General features: G+C 38.8%; 1 protein-coding gene across 1 annotated transcript in view; it reads left to right on the forward strand.

Annotated features, from left to right (window-relative positions):
• Positions 1-26,892, forward strand: part of LRRTM4 (leucine rich repeat transmembrane neuronal 4) — a 576,595-nt gene that overhangs the window by 157,068 nt on the left and 392,635 nt on the right. The window contains exon 3 of the mRNA XM_069801084.1: positions 12,244-12,340. The gene's annotated coding sequence lies outside the window, so the exon portion shown is untranslated. The remainder of the gene's footprint in view (positions 1-12,243; positions 12,341-26,892) is intronic.

The raw sequence follows: 26,892 nt of genomic DNA on the forward strand, positions 1-26,892 counted from the left end.
TGCCCTTGACTTTGTGGTGTATGAGGCCCCATTTTTTTAAAAAAGCAAAAGCAATTTTACTGTAGTCTCCATGATTTAAAGCTTTGTTCCATGCTAAAACACAAAAAACATCTGAAGATTTAGATGCTGTACCAGCTTTTACAACAAGGAGAATTTAGGCTTGTATTTCCCATAGACTTTTGTTGTTGTTGGCCAAAGTTGTGTGAGAAGTTTTCTTCAGTGAGGAAACGTGCTTGGCTGGAAATGGCCAGAGCTATCGCAGAACAAAGGGTCTACTCAAACCACGGAGGGTCTTCCCCAGCATCATGTCTACGTAGCTGCGGAGCCAGGAACAGCACGTAACGTACATAACATAAAGTCTCAGTCCAAGGTCTTCAGCATCTGGACAAGGTGTCTGCTTGTAGTCAAATCCACTTCTGTGATATATTTTAGTGCCACAGAGAAAGCAGTCAGAAATGATCTAAAACTCTGGCAATCTAAATGTGAACACAAATAACCTGCCCCTGTACTACTGAAAGTTTTGCATGGTAATAAAAATTAGCTTAGGAGAATTACTAAGTAATTTCAAGTACCATAAAGTAGCTGTTGGGAATAAAAAGTGTTGTAACTGCTAAGCCTCAGCCCAGTTTCTGCAGGAATGAGTTATTATCATTAATTATCACTCTATTTTATAGTTATTGCCTGTAATTTCAGACTTTAAATACTCTAAAGCATAAACAATGCTAATTTAATTACGGTGTGAGAGTTGTTGAAATTTGCATGCAGAAGAAGAAACCATTAATAAAGTTTATTCAGAGAGAAACTTAAAATAATAATTAGCATTTTTTGGCATTTCTAGTGTAATGGAATTAACCATCCTTTCTTCGTTTGGGCCCCAGTTATTTATAGAAAACAGGCAGCACAAGCTGTATTAATCATTTAGAGATACAGAAGGCTAGAGAGCCGCATGACCTGTCTGTGCTGAGCAGCCACAAAAAACATTCTCCTGGTATAAATTCCTTACGTCGAGTTCACTTGCCTGTTTGTGTCTAAGTACAGTGTTGGAAGAACTGTTTTGAGCTTCGGGAAAATCCAGACCTTGATCCTGTTGTTGAAAGTATTTTCACATAAATGTGAAACGTGCCCCCAAGGCACAAGCAGGAAACTAAAATCGCATTTCCTTTGTTTTGTTCCATTGTTTTCCTTAATTTCATACTCATCTCCTGTCCTCTGTCAGGGACCACTTCTCTAACTCTTGTTTCATCTTTGTCAGTGTGATGGTCACTTATGTCTATTTTAAGCCATTAATAAGTTAACTAGCATAGGACAGTGAGCAAATCGCCACAGTATTCTGCTGGAAACACAAACATTTGACAAGAAGTTGTTGTTTGGACAGCTCTCTTACAGTGTGAGGCCTGTTTATATCTATAGAAAAAATTGATTTAATGTGCATTTTTCTAGTTTAACATTATTCTAATTTATGAAGTGGTCATGCAGTGCCAAATTTATTAACAATGTCTGTGTAGATTATATCAACATTTTTTCATCCATTCATATAATCCTGTAAAAACAGCAAATTGATTGATGAGGCCTATATTCCATAACTGGATATGATTGACATTTAGAATATTACCTTTTTTAATCAAATCCCTTATTAGCTATTCTAATAGCTATTGCCCAGACTGACAAGATCATCCCACTTAACCTTTTTAAGATATTGCAGCAACACTGTTTCTTTACTTTCTCTGGATGACTTTGATTTCACAGGGTATGCTAAAAGCTACTACTATGCATCTAGTAAGATTCTGGGCCGTGGCTCTTAACTCTTGCATGCTCATTATCTAGGTCTCCTGATTTTAAAATGCTTAAATTTTTGAGACTGCTGCTTTGTATTATCCTTATTTACTGCTGCAACAGAATGTAGTTAAAGCTTCACCTAGGCTAGAAGTATCCTGAAGGTGTTTCCTGTGTCTGTATGACTGAACACAAGCACCTCCACTCGCTCAATCCTTTAACCCAACAAAAGTGCTCTGTTTCATGCCCAATGCCTCAAAAAAATCACGGTCTTCCAAACAACTCTGTTCCTGGAATGGAACAAAGGAATTTGCTGCAACATTTTGATAACTCAGCTTGTGAGTAGGAGCTGGTTTCTAAAGTCATAAATTGTCTTATACGTATAGCTGTGTCTCAGGCAGTAAAAGGCTTTCATGAATACGACAGGAGGTAGAATGTGGGCTGGCTATCACCAGCACGTTAAGCACAGAATGGAAAGGAACCATGGCAGTTCACGGGAACTCGTGCATTTTATGTAGCTAGCTTTTACATCTTTTTTCTTTCTTTTTTCTTTCTTTTTGCTCTAACCTAATTCTCAAAGCATGCCACAGAATAGAACAGCGTCATCGCCCACAGATAAGTAAAACTGCCGGGACTAGAATCCGCAACTCCAAAGTCTGCCCCTCTTTGCATTAGACCACACTCATCATCATTTGCATTGCTAGCTTTTGGGAGGAGTATAAATCACAGCTCTAGCAGCTGACTTCTGGATCCCTACTGATACTGTGTAATCACTCTGCCATCATACTGAAGTCTAATGGACCTAAACACAGAGTGTATGTGTTTTAGTCCTGCCTTCAATGTGACTACCATTCTTTATAGGAGGGGATTTCTGCCATGCTCATTTTTGTAATGATTTTTGTACGGCTAAAAATAAATCAACATATGGCAAATAGGTTTCTCTCGGAACAGATTACAACCCAAATGGCAGATTAGCCAGAGCTTCTGATTTTGCATTTCTTAAGTCTGAAAGAAGTCCGCATGCCTCTCAGACTTCATCAGGCATGCCTTCTTCCCTAATGAAGGTTAAATGGTTAGCATTCCAGAATGTTTCACACAGGGATAAGAAGACAATTCGTATTGAATTTTACAACCCACTGGCTGTCCAGAAGAGGCAAGCACAATAACGATGACTTCTAATAAATCAATATGATCTGGTATTGCCTTGTCTGCATATAATGTTTAAATACATAATAATATATAATAATGTTTAAATTTTTCATATACACAAACCATTATATAATAATGTTTAATTTAATAAAACAATCCTTAGTAGTTTTAATTTATTTTTTTCTCCATAGCATCAAAAGAATCTTGTTACACAGCACTCTTTACCCAGAAGATGATAAAGTCAGGTCATAGCTTGAATTACCTACTTATGAACAATGTAGTGTCAGTCTTTTTCTTGTAGATATTTCCAAGATAATTTTCACCTCTGCAACTAATTTTGTGTCAAAGCTTGTACATGCATATGATACCTAATGGCTTTTGAATGGAAATGAACTTTAAGTGGCTATTAACAGCAATTGGCTTTGAACCTATAATCTACAGATAAAAGACCCCTTGAGCTGTCCAGGTCTTACAAGCATATTTTTTTCTGAATGCAGAGATAGATAGTTATAAACTTTAAAGTACGATTATTAGCCCTGTTTTTCTTTCATTCTTGTTTATGCCCTCTGTTTCCAAGCTTATGCAGCTGACTGATATTGCTTCATAGCAAAGGAAGTTTGATGGGAATCTATTCAGGAGACCTGTCTGACTACAGGCTGTTAGTGTGATGCTTTAATTTCTATTTGGGAACTGCGTAAAGGTTTTCTGTGTAGGTGGTTCCTCATTGGGAATAGTCAATGTTGAAGAGAAAACTGTTTCTGTGACATTGGTGTCTGGTTGGGAAACTGCTGAGTAGGCCCTTTTTAGCTTCCACAAGTGCTTCTTCCCAACCTTGTTTTCAGAAGGATTTGTGTGTTGCGTGGGCCCTTAGTGAACTTCTGCAGCATTTCAGCTGGAAACTGTGGTCTTGTCTCTGGGTATGTTTCTGCTCTTCCCTTTCTGCCCAGTGTCCCATGGGGTCAGCCATAGCTTGGCTCTGCACATGCCGTCATGACAATTCAGGCTCAGGACTGCAAAGAACACGCTAATTCAGCTCAGAAAGCAGATGCGAATGCTTAACTTGAAGATGCATCCTTAAATCTATGCCGGGGTGTTTCTCTGGTTCAGGCTACTTTTTATATTGCAAGATCGGGAGCCTGACAACGTCATTCCAGATTCACTTAGGCCAACAACAAACTTCCATTGATTTTTGTTGGTGCCCAGCTAGATCCTCACTGTGGAAATCACCCTTGTGCAGAGCTGTTTCTGTTTAATCTGAGATTAATTGTTGCAGAGGCTTTTATGTTCTGGCCCCTCTGCCCAGGGAAGGAGTCTTGCCCTATACGAGAACGTTTATTCCTACAAATATGTATTGAGCATCTGCTCATAAAAGTTCTGCAAGGCTGAATTTGAAAACAAAAGGGTGTATGTGTACTTGTAAGCATTTAGCCAACACCGAACCGAGTGTGGAAACACCATCACTGCATGACACAGCGTTCCGCTGCAAGGCTCGCTGTGCCCCGAGCATGCTCAGGCAGGCGATCCAGTCTGGTTGTGGAGCATGAGCTCAAATGCTTTTCTGAGCAGAGCTTTCTGGTTTTGCTCCTCTGCGAAAATGCATATTCCTTAATTCCACTTGGCTAGAGGGGACCTGTATGTGGCCTTTTTTATAAAGCAATATTGATCTTTACTAATCACGTGTGGCTAAATCCTCTTTCTGGTAGCTGTAGCACATAGGCCTGGATTGCTGACATGCATTTCTTGTGGACCTGTGATGCTGACAAATGAGGGAAGGTTACTGGTGTCACACCAGCTGACAAGGTCAAGTGTCATTTTGTTGCCAAATGGGGTTTTTTGGTGGTTCTTTTTTTTTTCCTTTTTTTTTTTTTTTTTTTTTGGAGGGAGGCTGATTGCAAAGAAAGATCAAGCAGCCTGTGTTTATTATTTATATGCTTCTGTAGTAAAAACTGAGCTGCCAAATTCAAGTGAGGGACAGAATGGCCCTGGAAATTAATACAGAAATTGTTTTTTGGCTGTCAGGTCTGTCTGGTTTCCCATCATATTTTTTCCATTATTCATAGCATCATATAGTGTTATGTGTTTAGTTAGTGCTTGGTAGGTAGGCAGTGTTATGTATTATCTGTGGTCATGACAGCCGTTAATGTGATGATGGACCAATATTTGTGTTTCAATGTTCAGCATATTTTAAGAATAAATGCTTACCTACTTTTTTTACTACTTATGGTATTATGCCTGGGATCCCGTATTCATACTTCAGGTCCTCTGTTAATCTGGTTTCATTTCCCTTCCTTTTGACATAAGGAGAAATACTGCCTTGCTTATGAGATGATGGCTTTGCATGGTGATGTGCGTATTGCTGTACCTGCTGCTCAAATTAAGAATATTCAAAACTACTCATGCCCTGTCAGGCTTTGCTGACATGACAGCAATGAGATTTATTCAGTCTGTTATTTTAGTTTATTCAGAAGTGTCCAGGTCAAATAATATTAGACTTGTCATGAGAAAAAAAAAATCTACAATTCATTAATATTTTACCCTGAATGGGCGAGAGGAGGTATGTGTGCGTATGATACTGTGTAATTTTCAGTACTACTTACTAGCTCAAGCAAAATATTGTAAAAATTGCTTAGGTGTAGGAACAAATGCTTTAGGATGTGAATTCTGTCATAGGCGTTTCACTATCATTTGTTTATTCTTCCTGCTTTCTTTTAGTATGTTATTTAAGTGATTAGGACTCATTTTTTAGCATGTTCACTTCTTATTATGGTTAATAGGGGATGTAACCTAGATGCATTTAAGAACAAACAAAAGGTAGTAAATGGAATATGGATGTCTTTATGCCTTGTGATACTCTCTGGCCAAATCCAGTATGGGATTTAGTTATTTGCATCTTCACTATTTGTAACTCCTCCTCAGGACAGATAAGTATTTCAGAAAGGAAAAGCTGTCTACAGCTATAGGAAACAATGAAAACAAAATTCCTATGCTTCTCAAGCACTTTTGAGCATGAATCGGGGCTGTAAGAGAGGTCTGTATGCATGTGGAGTGTAGGACCATATGGGTGCACCACAGAGCCTGACAGGAAAGACTGGGGAGAAAAGGAGAGGGAATGGGAACTTCTTAAATTGACTTGGCTGATGAAGGCAACCCACTGCGTAACCAAATCCTATAGTGATTTGCCCAAGGTTAACGAGACAAGCTAAAATATGCTGAGGGAACTGAATTTCTATCTTAATTTCAAACCACTACGTAGGCTTTAAGCACAACACTATATTTTTAGTTCAGAATAATATGAAAAATCAACTGAGTATTTTTAATCACTGGGATGAATACACAGAAATTCTGTACTTAGAGGCATTAGTCAAAAGTTACCATTATCTAGCAGAAAGCAAGCTTGACAGAAACATGGGATCGCTCTCTAGTTTGTTACGTCTGTCATCAATCATTTTACCAGGTCCTTCACACCCAGTACAATGTCAGTGTAGCCATTACGATGTAAATGTGGCTATGCAAATTCCCAAGACCCTTATTATCAAATTCATTAGAGCTTTCCAGCCACTGTATAAATTATCCTGTTTGATCTTCAGGTACTCTTAGATGCGTAAATTTTTCTACTTAGAAATATTGCAGAAATCCAACCTTATCCCTAGAATGTGGCCTGGTTTTAGGTTATCTGCTTTACACAATATTTCATGCTGTTTTCCCCAAATTAATGGTTTTTATCCTTACCAAAATAAAAATCAATGCAAGATCCCACAATAGACAAACCGCTGGCAATAAAGCAGAATATACACATTTTGGAGAGAGAAGACTGTCAATAAGAAAATTGATTTTTGTTTCAGATTTGCAACAACCACAACAAATCACAAAATTATGAATAGCCCTTTAGCTGCTTTTTTTTTTCTCCTTTCTTTCTCATGACATCTTCTCTTGACTCTCTGTCTCAAACTAATTGTGTGAAGAAATATTGTCAAAGGAACACTGAAACTGTAGGGTATCCAGTAAGGAAAAATGTTCTGATTTAAACAAGCACATGGTTATTTTTGTGCTTTTAACACTTTAAAAAGAGACTTTTCTGTTCAAAACTGCCAAATACCTGCATTTTTTTCAGTCAACTTCTGTTAAAAATATTGAAAGACCCAGTTATTTTGGAAGAAAAAAAAGTTGATGCTTTTTCCCCCCCCCAACCTATCAGCTTCTAGGAGCAAGGTTTCCTAATTAGTTGAACTAGTCAATATAGAAAAACATGGGAGGGAAAAGCCGAACTATCTAGACTGTAATCCAGCATAACTCTGTAGTTTTCCACTTACTGAAGTCCCATCTGAGCTTCGTTTGTAATGAGGCAGTTGCAGGTGGCGAGTCACATTAATATGAAACCTCGGTAGTGAATATTATATGAAGCTGCATTTTACAGAAAGCCTAACTCTTGGAGATAGGTGGTGAAGAGGTGCCCCGAGAGCTTGCAGAGCTATGGAGCCAGCTGCACTCGCATGCCCAGTGAGCCCGTGCGTTCTCCTTGCACCGCGCTGTCTGCTCCCCTCTTGCTTGTCAGAGCGGGTTAGGTATTTCTCTGTCCTGTACAAGCACAGCCGCAATCCAGCCAGGCTTTGGTATGTCTCTGTTATGGGGAGGAATCTTTTTCCAAAGGGTAACTCAAGCAAGCAGACTAGTTTCTTTCAGATTTTATGAAATATTGTTGATAAGTAATTTTCATCCAAAGTTGATTAAAGGCAATGAAAAGAGTGCTTGTTGATTCCCCCCCCCCCCCCCCCCCCGCAGAAAAATCTCTGTCTCTAAAAAAATTTAGAATTGTTTCTTCAGAGCCTTATTAATTTTATGAAAAATCCTTTGGTTTTGTTTTTTGGTGGTTTGGTGTGGGTTTTTTTAATTTATTTAATTTATTTTATTTTTTTATTATTTATTTCCTTCAAATCCCGTAGAACTCATCCATCTGGGGCAGAACACAGACCATGACACCTGCATGCAGAGAAATCTAGCGACCTCTCACAGAAGTTCCCTTCCTAGCACTAATTCCCCTGATCAATAAAGACAATAAAAATAAGAAACTGAGTTAATATCCTCCATTTCCTTTTATTTTTTTCCCAGTTGCAACAAGCCTGGATACTTCAAACATAAATACCTGCCTCTCTGCTTTTAGGAGACAGTTTAAACCTGGATAGCAAATCATTGCAGCTGCCCAAAAACTGTGACAGTGTCAAGAAGTTCCTGTGAGTGCTGCAGCTTGGAGAGCTGGCTTTAATGTGGAGCAGTGATGAAAGAAAGCTCAGGATACTGGCATGTTTTTAAAACAGCACTATTGCGTCCCTGGGTTAGAAGCCTGCATCCACTCTCTCTTCAGAGAAATCATCCTTTTTTCAGTGCTGTTCTTTTCCAAAAAATGAAAAGCACTTGCTCAAAGCCATTTCCTACTCATATCCCTATTGTATTATTACTATTACTTGCAGTTATGCAGAAAGGCTTGTTTGTGCTCAGTGCTATACAAACACCCAGGGAAGATTGGACCCCTGCAGAAAGAAGTACCCCAAAAAGCCCTACATGTATCATCCCAAACAAAAAAGTTGATGTTTAAATGTAATCAACGTAGAGAATTATTTATGCCTATGGCTACATCTCTGCATATTTTAGAGTTTATCTTTTTTTTCATAGGGAAATGAGTAGGAAGTGGATGCAGACAACAGAGTAGTTTGTTTACGTAGCCCTAAAGAAACTTCTAGAGTGGCAAATGAATAAATTCTGTTTTAAATGGCCCAGCTAGAGTTGCCCAGTTTTCTGCTTTGCCACAGCATTTCCTATGTCTGTTCCTGCAGGGCTTGCGCTGCGGGGTGTGTTGCGACACGGCCAGCTCTGCTGCTTCCCCAGTTGTGACAGTGGCTTCATAACCCTCATCTTTACTCTGTACCTTTCTGCTACATAAAATCCAAACTTTGTGCCTGGTCCACATTTAAATCTTGCTGAAAGAGTCAGGATTTGGTCAGGGCATGCTCCTTCTGTCCTATATGACATTGAACTCATATGCCTGAATTAGCAATGGAAAAGGACAAATGGGAAACCGTTCTGCCGTATGCTGCGGGAAGGTTCCCCTCTTTGTGCTTTGGGCTGAGATTACGGCTTTGCTGCTTCTTCCCTCCCCCTAAAGTGGTGTGTTCCCACAGGTGATGTGGAGAGAAAAGCACTCGAGTGCAACGGTTCCTGGTCCCACAGAGAGGGACAGGGTCATACCTGGAAACCTGATAGTGTTTAACATTCTCTTTTAAACTTTTTGGTTCGTTTTTTTCCTTGTATCTGGAGCAAAGGGCAGGTTGTCTGGTGTATGTGAAGATGAAGACTTTTTCGTTTTTTTAAAAACCCTATATTTTCCATCTAACTTTACGTTTCTTGGACAAGCAGGCTTCCCTGTGCTTTGGTTTTAATTTTGGCCTACATCCTGGTCATAAAACTAAAGACTTTTACTCATAGGGATTTTGCCTGAGGTCTTTGTTTAGACCATTTTCCTGTTTTTCCCTATCCGCTGCTAACACATCCAGTGTGAAGCAGTGACGAGTCTTCATGCTACATTGAGCCTGGGTATAGTAGAAAGGAAGTTTCTGTAGTTCCAGTTTTCAAGCTGTAAGAGGGCATTTGAAGTTGCAATGAGCTTTTATTGAAAGACTCCATAAAATGGAGCCCAGCATGCTGAACGTACCAAAATATTAGTTTAACTGCCTGTTTACAGTCCCACCGTAAAAGAAAAAATATAGTCTATAAAAAGACCTCCTGAAGCAACATTTAGAATAATGGAGGAAGGAAAGTATTGTTTAAACAGATGCCGTAAATTTAATATGGTAACATTATTGCCACCCAGGATTTTATTGATTATATCTTTTCAAATTACTTATCTAGAAATTTATTGTGTCTGTTTCCACTCTTACTTAACTATGATTTCCAAAAAGAAATTATTAATGAGCTATTATCTGAGAAGTGAAAGGCAAAGTGATTTAAATAAAATGAAGAATCAAAGGCAAACACAAATCATGATAATGTCATCTTTTTGTCTTTTTTTTAATATTCTAATGAAGAAAAATTTAGAGAGGAACCTGCTTTTGGGACAGAACTGTGGGGTTTTTGGTTTTGTTTTTTTGTTGGTTTTTTTCAGCTGCAGCACAGTGGCTTCAGTTTTCTACTTAGTGATACATGCCCTCTAGCTTCCCTTTTCCCTTTCTCCTTCCACTTCCCAGCCTTCCCAGTCCCCTTGATGAATCTTTGCCTTGGAGAAAGAACACGATGTTTCCAGGCAAAGCAATGCTGGGATTACTGTCCACTCTTCAGATGACAGGAGAGTGTTAATTTGCCTTAGTTTGCTCATCCAGTGCGTTGCTGGATGCATGCTCCACTCATGTAATTGCTAGAAAGCAACACATGCAGAAATTGCTGAAAAACCGGTCATTGCTTGTGTTTCTGGCATTCACTGAGAGCGCTCGGCATCTTGGCAGAGATCCAGAAAGGAGAAAGGAAGAATCCAGGACTGCTCTGTAATCAAGATAGAGGAATGTAAGGAAAGCCAGACCGGCACAGCTCAGCTGCCTGCATGCCTCTATTCTGCAATACTGCTCTTGAGGAAGGTCCCAAGAAAGGTTTGACCTTAAGCTGAGACTGTTGGCACTGATTTAGGTCAGCTGGCTGTTTTCGGTGGCATGGAATAGTGAGGAACCAGAGAGGGGAGCAGTCCTTAGAGTACGCTGCCCCACATAAGTGCTAGTAGCGGCAACCCCCTGGAAAACAGTTCTGTTGGACCCATTTATGTCACCTGAATATATTCTTCCCCACTTCCTTTAGCCTTTCATCTGCTGTCGTCATCTATGCTAGACATTTTATTGATGATTATATACATTTAAAGAAAAAACTTCATAACTACCCATTGCTGTAAATTTTTTTTAAAAATTATCTTAAAATGGTAGTTAATAGAAAAATCTATTGGATTTGGATGCTGCAATTTGGCATTGACTCAGGAAGAAGAAATTCTAGTGTATTCTTCCAACTTAACAGACACACAAGAGGGATATTCCGGTCTGTCTTATTCCATATTTTCCATATTCACTTAGGAAACGATCATCTCATGTGCTATGTCAACATTTCTGGATATTATAAGTGCTTGTTTCACCTGGTAATTGTCCTATCAGGTATCTACTTGGATGACAGCATTAGCTGGCATAAATTCTTTTTTATGTGCTTTAATGTAGTAAATGAAGTCTGTTTACCTTACAAAGGATAACTGTTCAGTTCCTCAGAGCTTGAAGTAAGTTTCTTGATAGGCTCCCAAGTGACACATTTTTTACATATACCCTAAAAGAGAAAACAAATTCTGCAGTCAGTTATCCAGAGGGAGTTTGGCCCAAAGCAATGTACAGAGAAGGAAGAGGAGCTTAGGGAAGATTGCAGCTTGCCCATGGTTAGATAGGAAGTATGTGGCAGAATATAAATGGAGCTGAAATTTCCTTTTTGTTACATCCTGTCATCCTGGTACTCACAAATTGTAAACATAAATCATTTCCATGACGCTCTGAGTAACTGCTCACATCTTGTTGATTTTGGACCTAAAAATAATTGTAAAAGATCTTTGGTGAATCACTTTGAATGATGAGTAAACTCTAAAAAGTCTTCAGCTTCTCAAGTGCAGAAAAAGTGCTGAATATGTTATTTTCTGTGGTGGTTTTCTATTTGCACAGCACTGATATCAACATTACTGTGAGAAGAGAAAGTTTCCCTGTTTAGAGAAGTCTAACAACATCCTGTATATCACTTAGTGAGTCATCTTAGGCTGGCACTTTTGAAGGATCTCATAATACGTCTACAGGCAAGCTTTGATACCCTCTGGGAACTGGAACTGGATAAATACCAAGCTCATCAAACAACAACTAAGTCAGGTCCGTAAACAATCCGGCCATCTTCCTGTGGTGCTGTTTCAGAGCAGCCCCTGAGAGGCAGGAATTATTACACCAGGTCTAACTCAGGTAAACAGGGTTGTACAACGTTGCAAACCTGAGCTGATACGTCCAAGTTGTGTTTTGCTGCTTGGTATTTGTATGAAATGAAAGCTGGTACCTGACTTGCGATAGCTTAAGGGAACTGAGACAGTTGGTTCTTAGCACAGAGTGCTACTTTTTTTTATGCCCTAACCCACGTTTTCAGTGATGGCTGTATTGGCCTTTGCTGACATGTTTGAATAGAACAGATAAAATTCTAGGCTGAATGTTAACGAGCCAAACTTCAGACAAGTTTGTTCTTTGTTCATATTGTAACATAGTGACCTCTTTTTCCTTACAGAAATAGATGCGTTCTCAGCTGAAGGATGGATTGTTGGGCAAGAAAACAGCAATCTCTCCAGCTTGCAGAATGCTTCTCCAGGTCCTCATTCTGAAGTGTAAGTTTGCTCCACTTTATTTCCTATGCTTGGCATTAAACACTCCCTTGGATATTCATTATGCTACTATGAAAAATGAATTTAATTGATGAATGAAGTCTTGGTTTGCTGCCACTGCCTTTCCATCTTCCAGTTCAAAGCTTTCAGTCTGTAACAGATGTATAGCCAAAGGACTAAATTCATCCTCATTCAACAGCTCCCTTGCAGCCTGATAGCTGTCACTTACCTTGCCAACCCGCATAAATGTAGTTAAAATTTTGTGTTTATATTGTTTTTGACCTTGTAAACAATGTAAAGGAGGGGCAGGGCTGTAAAAAGAAACATGTATCTAATGCATATGCTGTTCTACTGCCCTTGCAGCAGGACAGATAAACCAGAATCTGTTTTATTGAATGAATTGTTAGTTTCTTTTTACTTAGAACTTGCTATTGTCCAAAAAGCTGTGGATAAATTCTCTTCTGTAAACATCTTAAAAATTGACTTTTTGTGTGTGTTTCAACAGCTTAAAGACTATTTTCTGTTCTCTGGAACAAAAATATGACGTAACAAAAAACTGTAATCACAACACTCTGAAATGTTTTGAGACTTTCTCTTTTGATGTTTATACACTTCAACACTTTTATAACAGTTTGAAGTGGCAAAACAGATTTCTTTTTTATTTTGGAAGTGCAGTAACTTTTACTCCCTGAAAAAAAATTTGAAAAGCCACATTAGATACACTTTTCACGGAGAGCTTCAGTTTTGCCATTGTCTTACCTGAAGACATGGTGTTATATTATCCAACATTAAGCAATATCCCAATGCTAAGTGACTTCTAGAAATGCGATTTTTTTTTTTTTTTTTTTTTTTATTCAGCCGTTATTTAATGTAAATGCAACTCCTGTGTATGTGCTGTTGGAGCTCTCTGCAGGAATTTCAGCAACTTCATAGTCCTTGTTCCTGAGTGTGAATAACAGAACATCTTCCTTCATTGATTGCCCTATCTATTGCAGTTGAAAACCTCTGTGAGAAAGGTTATTTATTCCTGTGTCTCTTTTTGGTACATGTACTATCATCATCTAAACAGCACTAACATTAACAGGATCTTAAGGATGCAATGGTTGGAGTAAATATTTAAGTTATTTGTAGCAGAGTCTTCCCACTCATTCTATTCCAGGCCAGGAATAGATCCCTGTTTAGGATCTTTTGAAAGGCTGCTTTATTCCGAATATTTAGCTCAGAGCAGATAAGGGGAAGTCCATTTCCTTAGGAAAAAAAAACCAAACCAAAACAAAATAATATGTAATTCAGAACATGTCTTTCTCTTCTTTCATTGCAGTCTTTGACACTTGAATGGATTAATGCGCCATCCTTTGCTCTTTTTCTCTCTGGCTCTCTTCTCAGAAGTGTGAGATAAAATAATTTTAATACCCAATACATTGTAGTAGCTCAGGTACTGTACAGTATTATGTTGACCTTTTTAGTATTCAGAATTTTGATTATCTGGTTATCCTTTCTCTCCTGGAAGGTTAGTGAGATTTTAAGCAAAAGAATGCAATGAACAGGCAGAGTAAACAACATAATAGGTCAGAATAGTACAACAAAGCTACTACTACAATTTTCAAAATGTGGGACACATCCAAGTGTTTGCTATCTTCTTTTATCAGCTTGCCAAAGAGAATAGAAACTAGGAAGGAATAGACTGCTATGGAAGGACAGGAGAAATTAAGATGATGATCGAGGGTTTGATTTATAAGGAGAGATTAAAGTGACAAAGTATGAATGGCTTGACTAAACAATTTTTAAAATTGGACTATAAAAGTTATCTGAGAGCAGTTGAAAGGTATGTGCACCCACAGGGAAAGGGTAGTTTAGGGTGCTCTAAGGAGATATAACTTTCAGTAGGGGATAAAACAGTACAAAGAAAAACTGAAGAGGAATAATACAGGCAAAATGTGAGAAGTTAGGATGCGCTATTGACTCTTTGTCCCTTTCTTGGAGTGAGAGAGGTGTTAAGAACTTCCTGTATGGCTCTTGATGAGATACTACATGGTAAATTCTGGCTTACAGGCTGCTGGTGTCAGCTGCCTGCCTGCAGGAAACAAGCAGGTGGAATGGGGAAGGCAAGCTGGTTCATCTTACACTATCTTACAGTTTAGAGCAGTAAATGGAAGCTGTAATTATTGCTTCTCTGCAGAACAAGGAGGTTTTTTTTTTCCTTTTGGAGAAAATAGCGTAGACAACATGGTGTGTAAAATCGCAGGCCAAGAGAACAGGTTTTAGCATGAAATATTCACTGTCCTGGGCTTTGTATATCTGCTTTGAAGTTACCTGGTATTATGGCATAGCTTGCTGCCTTTTGACACAGCACCTTTGACTGCTTTATGATATGCAATGAGCCTGACCATTTTGCTTGGAGTCAGTTATGAAACACAACTGCAGACCAGGATGGGGTATGTGTTGGGGGGTTCAGACAGACACGTGAAGTCCTCCAGCAGCATGTAGTGGCATGTGAGTCCACCTGCATTGTGCAATAGTAGGAATTCAAGTTGTTCCTTCCTACCAAAATAGTTGTGAATATAGTGTAACAGGAGATGTGAATCTGGGCAGTTAGCACGGAGGCAAGATCCTAACCATTTGCTGTTTTACACCAGTAACACTTGTGTCTAAACATGATGCAAGCAGATGACCAACGCCCCTTGCTCTTACCTCGAATAGAGAGAAGCTGAATGCTGATATAAGCAGCAGCTTTCTGCTTTGCACAGGTAGACAGCTGCACATTATGTATCTAGCCTTTTCTTAGCTCCATTCAGTGCAAAAAGGTGGGTAATTATATTAAAAGCCATACTCGGACTCATGTTAGTTTAACTGTTTGTGTGTGGGATAAGTCAACTGTTCATTGTGCTTTCTACAAGCCTGCAATTTAGGTATGGAAAATTGCATTGGATTTGCTGGATTTACTAGCGTTTGATCCTGTTGCAAATGGTTGGGAGAATCAAGCTCTAAAAATACAGCAGTTTGCTTTGCATTAGGTCTTTTGCTTTCACTGTAAGTAAACAAACGGGAAGAGAATATGAGACAGACTTTTGGCTTGTTATCCATTGGGGCTGAAGTCAATGATTTAGAGATACATTAACTCTGTGTATAGAGCATCCACAGTGTGAACTGGGTCCTTGGGGGTGTAAAACGTTAGAGCTCTGAAGACGTTGAAGCAACATCACTTTACACCAGCCGATGGATTGGCCCTCGTTATCTTTTTTATTTTGTGTTTTTGTTTGTTTGTTTGTGGTTTGTTTTTTTGTTTTGTTTTATTTTCGTTTTTTGTTTTGGTTTGATTTAAAACAGGTCCTATTTGTTTTAGTCTCTAATGGTAAGACTAAGCTGACAGAACAGAAAAGCTCAAAGGCACTTTCCACATATTCATCCTTAAAAAGATCATCATTATCTTTACTTTTGCTTCAAGTTAATTCATGGCTGTCTTTCATAATAGGAAGAATACTGTTACCTGCAGCACAGTATTTGCAGCTCTGGAAGCATAAATACCTCCTACAGTTGTATACTTTTCACTGTTTGCGTTAGGTGAATTGTTTTTGGCTTAAGGTTTGTGGTTTGGGCTGTATGATTTGGTTTTTTTGTTTGGGGTTTTTTTTGTTTGTTTTTTTTTTTTTTTCTTTTCTTTCTTCCCTTGGCCAAAAATCAAAAGTGTATAATTTAGCCCAGTTTATTTTTGTGAATTTACTCTTTTGATCTGGTAAGAAGTTACTAAGTGACAACTTGGTGTGGAGCTGAGTGGGTGGTATCATGCTTACCCAAAGGAGAAAAACACAGTACCTGCGAGGAAAACTATCTGCTTGCAAGAGAGACTTCATCTGATAATTACCTGCAGGTTCTTACTTTTTTAGAACAGCAACTGTAAGCCCCTGTGGAACCATGGAAGCAAGAGGAAAACGCAGGAATGACAGAGGCTGAAAAATTGCATGTTGCTTATTTAACATGCTGTGGTTTTAGCTTTTGTAGTTTCCACCTGAGAAAACGCTTTCCTGAGGTTCTACATGCAAAATGAATAAATTGGGCTGAATGGGACACTTAGGGGAAAATGCCAGCATGCTTCTGCTGCAAGTAGTACCAGTTGCTTCTTCAGGGGCATGTCTTCCCACCATCAGTACAGACACAATGTCTTGTCTTGGTGCTGTAGAGCACAGTGCTTTGAAGGAGGCCTACTTTTCCAGGAAATAAAAACTGTTGTCTCACCAACGTACAAAACTGCATTTTCCTCTTCGCAAAAGAGTATCATAGGCATACTTGCAAAAACAGTTTTCCCTCCTGTTTAATATCCTTTCTATTTTCAGTTCTGCTGAAGTTCTCAGATTGTGCATATCACTATAAGAATATTTTCCAGTATTCATTAGTCCTCCTACTTGGCATCATTCATATGCTACTCTTTAACACTGTTGTAATAGGTCAGAAGTAGATAAAAGATATCTGGTGATGTGATTCAAAATTTGTAATCATATTATGTTTGTTCACTTCTGATGGAGTACGGTACAGCTCCAAGGTACTGTGGAATTATCTTGCTGTCTATCTGTCGTCTTTGGTAAGACTGTTGCATGCCAAGGATGCCTGCAACAACTGCAAGCATAGGAAAGCTTCTGATGAAATTAAAGTCTCGAATATTGGTATGTTTCTTTAACCATCCTTAAAACAAACAAACATTCTTTTTTCCTGTTTGGCAAGATTGTCCTCAGAAACTGGCAGGGAAGAAGGTAATTCTCTTTTGTGAGTTTACAATAACGTTCTCTGTGTCAAATTCACTACATGAAATTAAGAGGTTTGCTTTGTATAGAGATGGGGCATGATCCTGGCAGCATTTTGTCATGGAAGTAAAACATGGAAGTATACCTGCAATTGAGAGAGGTCTTAAAAATATTTATTTTATTTGTTTCTCCCCTTGAGAATACCTTTCTAAAATGAGGCACAATTTATATGACTGCTTTTGGGATTCTAGCTGAAAGAAGCTTGGCTATATTTATGTTTGGACCTCAGGGGGCAAGACACTTTGTTCAGTTAAAATAAATCACTTTGTGCTAGCACCTGATCTCAGACCCACAGATTGACTATCACCACTACGGGCTTGACACACAGCTATTGTGGGTCTTAACCTTCGTATTTCATCTGCTAACCTCAATGCTGTGCGCTCGGCCTCTCTCAGTTTATTCCTCCATTTTCTTCTCCAGCTCATGGACTGGCAGCTTGAGGCAACTACAATTTGTGTTCCCATGTCTTGGGGTCTTTTGGTGTCTTTCAGAGATGCCAGTAACTCTTACTGTATTAGAACAAAACCATTAGATCTCATGAGGCATTTAAAGCATGTCGGAGTTGTTTACATGGTTTTAGCATGAAGTAATGTGCAGCATGCATTCAGAGCTAACCTCTCATGTGGTTGCTTTTCATGCACATCAAAAGCATCTCCATATGACACAGTTTACTTTGAAGGTCTTGTGTACAGTTTTTATATGTAGCATTGATATTTAATATTAACTGTGCTACACTGTACAGTGACCACTTTGATTTCTGTAATGTACACACTCATTTTACCTATGGATTTTACTTTCTTTTTAAAGAAAGCTGTCTAGCACAGAGTTGCTTCAGGTTGCTGATGTAGGAAATTCCTGTGGAGTAATGCATGCTACAAATACGTGGTTTAGTTGGCTGAGCACTACCTTCTAGCAGAAAAGTCCTAAAGCCGCAACTGTTAAAGGGCATGCTAATCTTGTAGGACTTTTATTGCTGTCTGTAGGCCCTTGTAGTATTTTCGTGTCGCTGTGCCACTTTGAATTAAAATGTCATCTTTTACGAGGGTCAGTTCTGTATATTCTCTGATTCCTTCCCTGCCTTATTTGTGTGTTGTTTTTTTAGGACTTAGTTACCTATCCTGTGCAGAAAGCCTCGTTTGTGTTGCCTGGCTGGGATTTGCAAAGCTTGATAGCACGAGGGCGTGATTTTTGAGGTGCAGAGTGCCAGAGCCTGTGTAGCTGCTGGTGGTTTGGTATCTCCAGAATGTCCATTGCAACCAGCTCACTGCATCCGGAGAAGCGGAGGCTTGGGGCTAGATGCGTTCTCAGCTTGGGCTGCAACTTTACTCTAGTGTAAATTATGTTCCAGAGGCAAAAAAAAAAAAGTGTCAGGACCTGCTGATTTGCATATTCCATGTGTTCATGCTTAGGTAGGTCTTTAAAGAGCAATATCCTTCCACACAACAGTATTTGTTACGTAAAGGGAGCTAGTTAGCACTGAGGTATCTTCCTTCAGTTTTACACCTGCAAGAGCCACCTGTGCATGAAATCCAATCTTCAAGTACTTGGTAATTTCATTTGGGCTGAAGGTTTTGTCCACAGGAGTGTTTTTTAGCCCTTTTCCCTGAAACGGAGGGGAGGAGGAGAAGGGGATGGCTAGAAAAGTACTTCTGTGGCTATTAAAACGTACAACTTAAAATGCCTGGCTTATAATATGTAATTCTGGGTTCCAGGCAAGACTTAGGCGTTTCAATATTTAATGGGAAGCTCATCTTCCCAATTGGGTTGATGGTGTGTAAACAGATGTAAAAGGCCATTCTTGTTTTGTTATGACCTTGTTTGAAGTGCAGGATCTTATTAAACACAGGGAGCAATGTTTTCAGAAATGCCTTACTGTGGTTGTGTTTCAGTGGAATCATCCTAAATCACTTCAGACTTTATGAAACAGGTTTTGTTTTGTGTTTATTCTTCCTTTTGTTCAGAACTGTTGTTGCATAGCATGGCAGCTCTGTGACTTGGTGCCAAAATGTCCTTCAAGTTCAAGAATCTCAAACCGCTTTAATAATAATCATGGTAAGATGTGCAAAAGGAGAGATGTAGTGGCTAGTCTAAGTGGGTTAGTGAAAAAGCTCCCAATTTCTGTATATCAGATTCCCATTTTCATCCACTAGCAACATATCCACATGGATAAAAGCATCCTTAATACACCACCACTGGAGGTGACAGCAGATCCACCCAAGATAAATTTGCATGTTTGAAGCATGAATATAGACAAAGGGGGGGTAGGCATGTTGCTCTGATAAATAGTTAATTAACAATGTTCCATTTGTGGTATATAGAAGTGAATAATACACTTCCGTTAAATCGTTTATTCACAGAAAGTGCTGTTTAACAGATCAGCAAAAGAGTTTATTAATTTTGTTGAAATACCTTTAAATGAAATTCAGAATGTTTGGGAGAAATCAAAGTATATCAACCTAATATCGTCATAATATAATGCTCTTACTGCCATTGAATTTTGGAAACTGCCAAAATACTTTTTTTTTTTTTTTTTAAAGGGATTAGACATTAAAAAACCCAAACCATTTTGTTTAGCATTAAACACCCCCCACCAATATTTATATCTATTTGAAAAAGAGGTTAAGTTGACAATTGGGGGTGTGTTTTTACTTATTGAGCAGATGGAAAGGTATTAAGTGATATAATCTTGAATGACAGCTGCTTCTGAGTTTTGCCTGCATTATATCCCACGGCAATGAGTTACACAGTTTAATCATTCTGAATGTTGAAATTCTGTTTGTGTGCTCTGTCTTGTCTGCCTCTGAAGTTTATCAGATCCCTCTTATTTTTAGTAGCGTGAGAAACAACGAGCAGCTTTTTTCTATTTCCCACCTCCGCTATTCATGACACAGGCTTCTGTGATACCCTGTCTAGGTAATGTCCTGCCCAACCATAAGAATTCTGGTCTGAATTATGAAGCCTGATATTTCAACTCTTTTTCAGTCTTCCTAGGCTGGATGAAATGTGTTCAAGTAAGTGGAGAGGTTTTATAGGACTGTGAACTGGAGAACTACCCTAATTACAAAGGAGAATCAAGCCAAGACTCCACTTATGAGAGCACTATTTGTTCAGTGGCATCTAATGGAAAAATAACTAGTGTAATGGGCTTTCCTTCCTATTATCCACTCGAGCAGTAGCCATACTGGGTGACCTTTGCCATTTGGAGTCGTTTGCTTGGCTCGTGTCAGAAACGAGTTTGAAACATGAAGAGGATAAAAAGTCACTGGAAGTTAGAGGGCAAATCTCAAGAGGATTTTATTTTAGAGTCTAGCACTTCCCTTTGCTCCCAAGAACAGAATGGAAATACAAGCAGAGCTGAACTCAAATCAGCGAGTATCAAATAGAGTGTTATTAATGGAAGCAAAAGCAACTTTTCCCAAGCCCCCATGAACAGTAAAAACATGGCAGAAGCTTTTGATCCAATTATAATTTGGATGACTGTGATGTTTAAACAATTCTATTGTTCGCTTTATAGCAAATACTTTCAAACAAATTCCTTTCCTTTTAGCAATTTTACCAATTTGAAGTGGTGTTGTTAGAGAGATGGGATTTTTCAGTACTGAGTTATAAGCATGTAGCTAAATTTTACTTGTGTTTGCCTAATCATTAAATTTTTACTAAAACGTAGTGCTTAAAAACCGGTGCCTCTGCCAGCTCTTCTGGGTGCTGATTACACCGTTATGTGGGACAGCCAACAGAAAATACAAGGCCACGCAGTACTTTTGTGTTGATCGTGGTGGGGGTTTTTAAATGCTCCAAATTATTCATTAGGGTAAAAGTGCTCTGCCAACTGAGCATGTTAAGTTGTAGAACAGCAGAATGAATGGCATAAATGGTGAGACAGTAGTTGTTTTTGTGGGCTGTTTGTTTGTTTTTTGCAAAAACTTGAGGCACCCTGTGGTTTTGGGATGCTACCTCCAACAGAATCTGTTTTTTTTATTGGAAGTTTGGTTTATGTTTAATGAAATAAGTTATGGAAGAAACATGACTGAAAAGAAAACAAATCTGCAATTTATACTCCACCATTAGAGCTGGTCAGGAATTGTTCTGTGGGAATACCGATATCCCAAAACGAAATGAAGGGCTTGGAAAAATTTAATTGACAATGAAAGGTTCATCCAAAATTAAAGCTTGTCTGGATTTTCAGTTAGAATGAAATTAATCTCTGTTAATATGAGCTGGGTAGTCAAGTTTAAAGGCCTATTCTTTGAGTGTTCTTACAGCTTCTTTTACGCTAAGATATAAAAGCAATTTATCTGACCTGTATTAGAGTGGGATGAATCAGCCTGTAAAGTGCCTATTTCTTTCTTTCTTTCTTTTTTTTAAAAAAAAACCCCAATTCTATAGCCCAGTGAATAAGTAACCTGGATGAAATTCCTCCTCTTTTTATATAACTAGAGTTAGAGGAAAATTGAGGTTTTGTATTTTTTACCCTGATTTAGCAGAGAAAATATTTCATTTGTTGAATGTTTTGTAGGATGATAAAACAGCTTGCAGTTTGTTTCTATACAGTACTCAGTACATTTAATTCCCCAAGTGCTGTAGATTTATACTGACAATATTACTTGGGACTAAGCTTTAAGCAATGGTAAGTATTGTCATCATTATCACTTCACTGGTGGGGAACTGAGGCAGAGAACTGAATCAACTTGTGCTAGACAAGTGAATCCACATTCAAAGCTAAGATTAGATCTTCCCTAAACATTGTTTGGAGGAATATTTAAAAATGTCCCTTGTTGATCCTTGAGCAAGCTAAGGCATTTATTGAGAGTACAGTAGTCCTGTGTGTGGGCCAGCTGATGTGAGGCAGAAGAAATTTCTAAATGCCAAGGAGTCAGGATTAAACCTTCCTTTCTGGGGAACAAAGGAGAACTTGGAGAGGGCTGTGGCCTCTTAGATGCTGGAGTGTAATGGAAACCCTGATAGGGTAGATTGTTGGCAGCTTCCCAAGCAAACTTTGTGTTAGCTCAAATTCATGCTCCCTGTTAGTTGGGATTTAATTCAACGTCATGGTCTGTCCCTTTATTTGGGTATGCATGCCATTTCCTCTACTAATGAGATACCTAATTCTGTGTAAAATGGCCTACGTTAAAGCTGCTCTGAAAATTCAGCTGCTTTTTACATATCTGTCTCCCTCAGTAAAACAGGCTGCGGACCTGTCTCAGGAATATAGTGTTAAGGATATTTTTCTGAGCTCATGCAAAGTAAAGTACTGCTTTTTATGGTCTGGCTGATGAAATGAGCTAATATGGTCCCAACAGAACAGAAAATCTCCTCCCTTATGGTTTCTTATTCCCACATGATTCTTATTTATTTCTGTATTAGTGTATTTAGTAGGCATAGTAGTAACCAAACGATGCCATTTTCAGGGAAGCTGCCCCTTGGGACAGTCTTTCTATTCTTGTCTGAATACCCCTGACCTCTACTCACACCTCTTGTAGGTTCTCTGTTGCTGTATTCCATTTTATGTGCATGACTGCTCAACCATGCCTCCAGCATGTGTCTCCAGTAATTCATTATAGTCTAGATATAAAACTGAATGTAGAGAGAAGGAGGTGGAGAGGAGGGAGCTCTTGCAGGATGAAGGCATCCAGTGTTCCTGGCAGTTGTCTGATTTTTAGAACTGGTGGCTTCCTGAAAGTCCTGTGGCTCATGGGTGGCTAATGTGAAGTGTATCTGAGTTCTCAGCATAGATCCTGTGGAGAGCAATCCATAGAAAATTGTTTGCAGCTGAAGCAGAGAGAGCATAGATTCAGTGGCATATATAGATTTGTCCTGAGACATGTATAATAGGAGAAATATAGCAGGAAACATATTCCTGTAATGCTGCAGCTTTTCACAATTGATGTGCCAACGGATGCAGCACTTTTCACCAGCTCGCACACTGAAGTCAGTAGTGTTTGCACCAGGGATGGATTTGGGTAACGATACCTGCAAGTGTTTGTTTAATTTGCATCAACTAAAGGGCTCAGCATACATTTTGGCTCAAATTCTCCATCTGGGATATATTTTTGCTTCCTTTACTTAGCTAGTGTTTATACGAGAGAGAATTTGTGGAATGAATCATTCCGATCCAGAGGTGTACTTCTCTGTGGCTGTAATGCGACTCTCCTGTGCAATGCTTTAGAACAAAGAAAGAAGGAAGTTATTATGGTTCTTGCACAACTACCCTTTAAAGACAGCTTTACAGGTAACATTTCAGAGGATGGTGGGGAATGGTGTGCAAAGTCCCATAAAGGCAAATGGCAGGAAGAGCGTTGGGGAAGGCAAGAGGTGCCAGCCAAGGTCCTCTGTTGATTTGCCAAGCGTGAATCGACAGCTACAGACATGCATCGTGTCCCTCGGAGGGCTTGCCCGGGTTCTGCAGCTGCCTCCTCCCTCGCAAAAAAAGTCTCTTGGAGTTACTTAAACTGGCAAGTGTTGGCACAGCTCCTGCGGAGAAAGGAAGTCTGCTTTATTGCCTGCTGTCTTGATGGCACTTTGCATATTATTGCTGATTTGGTCCAGGGATTTGACTTTTTCAGGGTCTTATTTTCAGGACCGCCTTCCAGTATAGCCACTGCATTCCTGCCCCTGCAGATAGCTGCATATGATGCTCAGCACCTGTGCATCTTAAGCCTCTGAGTTGTGGCAACAGCTTCTTTAGCATGCATGCAGATTTTTACATGCTCATGGATCTTCTTCCAGCTAGTGTATTCCTACAACCCTGCAGCACTTCTAGCACTGGAACATGTTTCAGATCTTCACAGACTTTATTCTTAGAAGTGATTTGCTTTAAAGCCTATGTGATTACTGGAAGAAACCTTTCACTGCAAAGGGGTTTCAAAACAGCCCTGTTTGTGGTTTCATATTCAAGTGCATTTTTCAGTTGTTCATGCTTAAGGAAAAACTGTGCTTTAGACTCATTTTACAATTGGCATGGAAACTTTTAAAGAGAGAAAAGAGGGAAAAGCAGTTGAGTCCCATATTTTTCCTGTATCTGAACATACAGTGCCATTGGGAAGAATCCTATGTGGCAGATAAAATATCATTCAAAAGACCATTTATTTCAAAGGGTCGGCTGTGACATACACTATTATTTTTCAGTATTGTTGCTCCAAGGCTGCATACCAGACCTCAAAGTAAAAAAGTACATCAAATGTCTGACTCTATCCAGTGCTGCTTTAAGGTGATCGTGAAATCATTGCTTGTGCAGAAAATAATCGTGATAATAGCAAAAGCTATGGGTTGTGGTTTTTTTCTGAGGTTAGGAAAATGGCATTAATGAAACTTCTGCAATTGTTTTAGATAACCCACTATACTGAGATTTTCATAGTAGAAATGCCAGAGTGCCATTCAGGTCTGTAGGAGCTTGCATTTATATTACCAACATGGTTATAAAACCAACATTTACAGTCCTATTTAAAAGACTATTTGGTTAGGAATGTTTCAAAGAAATACCTGCTATCATTTTTTCCTAGCTTCATCATTAATGTCACTGCTTGCAATAATAACGTGTCCACCCACTTAAGCTCTGTCTCACAGTTTGTGTGAATTCAGAAGTTGAGGTTAATCTGCTTTTTCAACACTGGAGAAATAAGTTGTTAACGTGATTTCTTTTCCAACATGATTTTAGGATGATAGTTTGCTGTGAACAGGCAAAGTTTTTAAGTGCTTGGAGCAATATTCAAGTTCATTGCTTATCTAGGATATCACCTTCTTGAGCTGTGAATATATTTCTTGCAAATTCAGCTTTTTCAAACCTTATGGTGGAATTATCTTACTGTCTATTCTAAATCTTGTGGTAAACTATGATAAATAAGAGTAACTCCTCACATATGGGATTTTTTTCATCACTGTACATTAAAAAAAATTCCTGCAGGGACCACTTTCAGAACCAGAAAAAAAGCAGTGTCCTCTCTAGAGTTTTTTTAAAATGTCAAACAAATAGATGTGGTCATGCACAGAGGTCCTGATTTCTTCAGGATGACCTGAGAATTCCTAAAACACGTTGGGCTCTAGAGAACCCTTCTGTCCGACTTTTAATAGAAAAATCTTCACCTTTTTTATTTTAATATATTGCCGGATGTTTGCTAGAAATCTTCTGACTAGATTCAGTTGTGCAGATCTCATCAGCGTTTGTAGCGCAGAACTAGAGGCTACTTCAAGTGACAATATATCACTGCTTCTCGCAGTCTTGGACTTTTCCTCACTCTCAGCCTCTCTCATATTACTAGGAGGAAAAGAATGATCAACAGGGACAAATACAGCAGAGTTGGTCTAACTGGGGAGTATACTTGTGTAGCTATGGGGGTCTGCCTTGCTTACGCTGTGTGGCAGTGTGTGCAGTACACCGTGCTGCATAGTGATGGAAACAGAGCAGTGATTGTTCCTTCTGTTTGCCCCGGTGAATTTGGAAATAAGTAATATCACTTAGGCTCCATGAATGATTGCAACACTAGAAGCAGTCAGCTAAGGTAGCTTGAAGAAACCTCTACAAGAAGCTTTCAGCTTTTTAAAGCCACTGCTTGCTTACATTTATTTAGGTAGAGAAATTCTGATGATTATTTAAGTGGATGTAAGTTTGTCTACCATCCTCTTTTATCCAATGTTTTGCCCTAAGAAAAGAGATTTCAGTAAGAAGGTCCTGTTCTTACAGTGGTTTCAGTTTTGTGCTTTCAGTAGAGCTAGTGTTTTGTGAAGGCATTTATCTTTTTTTTTTTCCCTTCTTTTTTTAAATGGTGATTTATGTGGGATTATTTGCATGAACAACATGGCCAAAGTCCTTCATGCACACTTTCTAGAAAGTGACGTTTCTTTAGGGAAACAGTTAACTACATACTCATTTTATTTCTACTTTAAGTAATACATACCGGGTATGCGTATCCTCTTAAAATTTCAAAACCAGTATTATTTTATAGGTTAATAGCATGTCTTGCTCTGTGTATATATTTTAAAAGTCAGATTATAAAACAGGTTCCATCATCTCAAAGTGACAATAGATCTTGTTGGAGACAAATTTATAGCTATTACAGTTTTGTGCTTGTGTCAGCTAACCTTGGCAAACAGAATCCTACTTGCTATTGGGATGAAACTTATAAATCTTTTCTTTTCCACTTTCTCTTCCTCCTGGTTTTGAAACCTTGTCTTAGACCTTGTCGCCTCCTTTATTCATGGCAGCAAGAGTATCCTGTGGGTTGAAATTTCTTCAAGGACTAGGATGTAATATTTCACCCCTTTTTTTATCCTTTTTTAAAAAATTTATTTCTCTCTCTCTTGCCTTGATGCATAAAAAAGTGTAGACACCTTGGTGATGGCTTCTGAGATCACTGTTTAAGATATTTGTTTATAGTCGGTAATTTTCAGAAACCGAAAGTAATCTTCTAATGCCTTCCATGTCAATGAATCGTTTGATCAGTAAGAGTCCTTGATTCATTTTATTTTCTACCATAATCCTCTTGTTCAGCATCTCCGAGTAATACAGTTTTTCTCTATGTAATCCTTGCAATAACTACTTCAACACAAGCGGAGGAACATTCTATGCCGGGACCCCTTTTGCTTGCTTTCCCCCGTGTCTCCAGAATGTAGAGTAGATCTTTTAAGGCATGTGAAATTTTACTGCATTTATCAAAAGATCTGTAATAAAGTAAGCAACTCACTCTAGAGCTAAGTGAAAACTTCCTGCCAAAACTTTGTGTGAAATTACTTCTTAGCAAATTCTAAGAAAAACTCCAGAAATAT

Source organism: Haliaeetus albicilla, chromosome 13, assembly GCF_947461875.1.
Source record: "Haliaeetus albicilla chromosome 13, bHalAlb1.1, whole genome shotgun sequence".
Classification (NCBI taxonomy): domain Eukaryota; kingdom Metazoa; phylum Chordata; class Aves; order Accipitriformes; family Accipitridae; genus Haliaeetus; species Haliaeetus albicilla.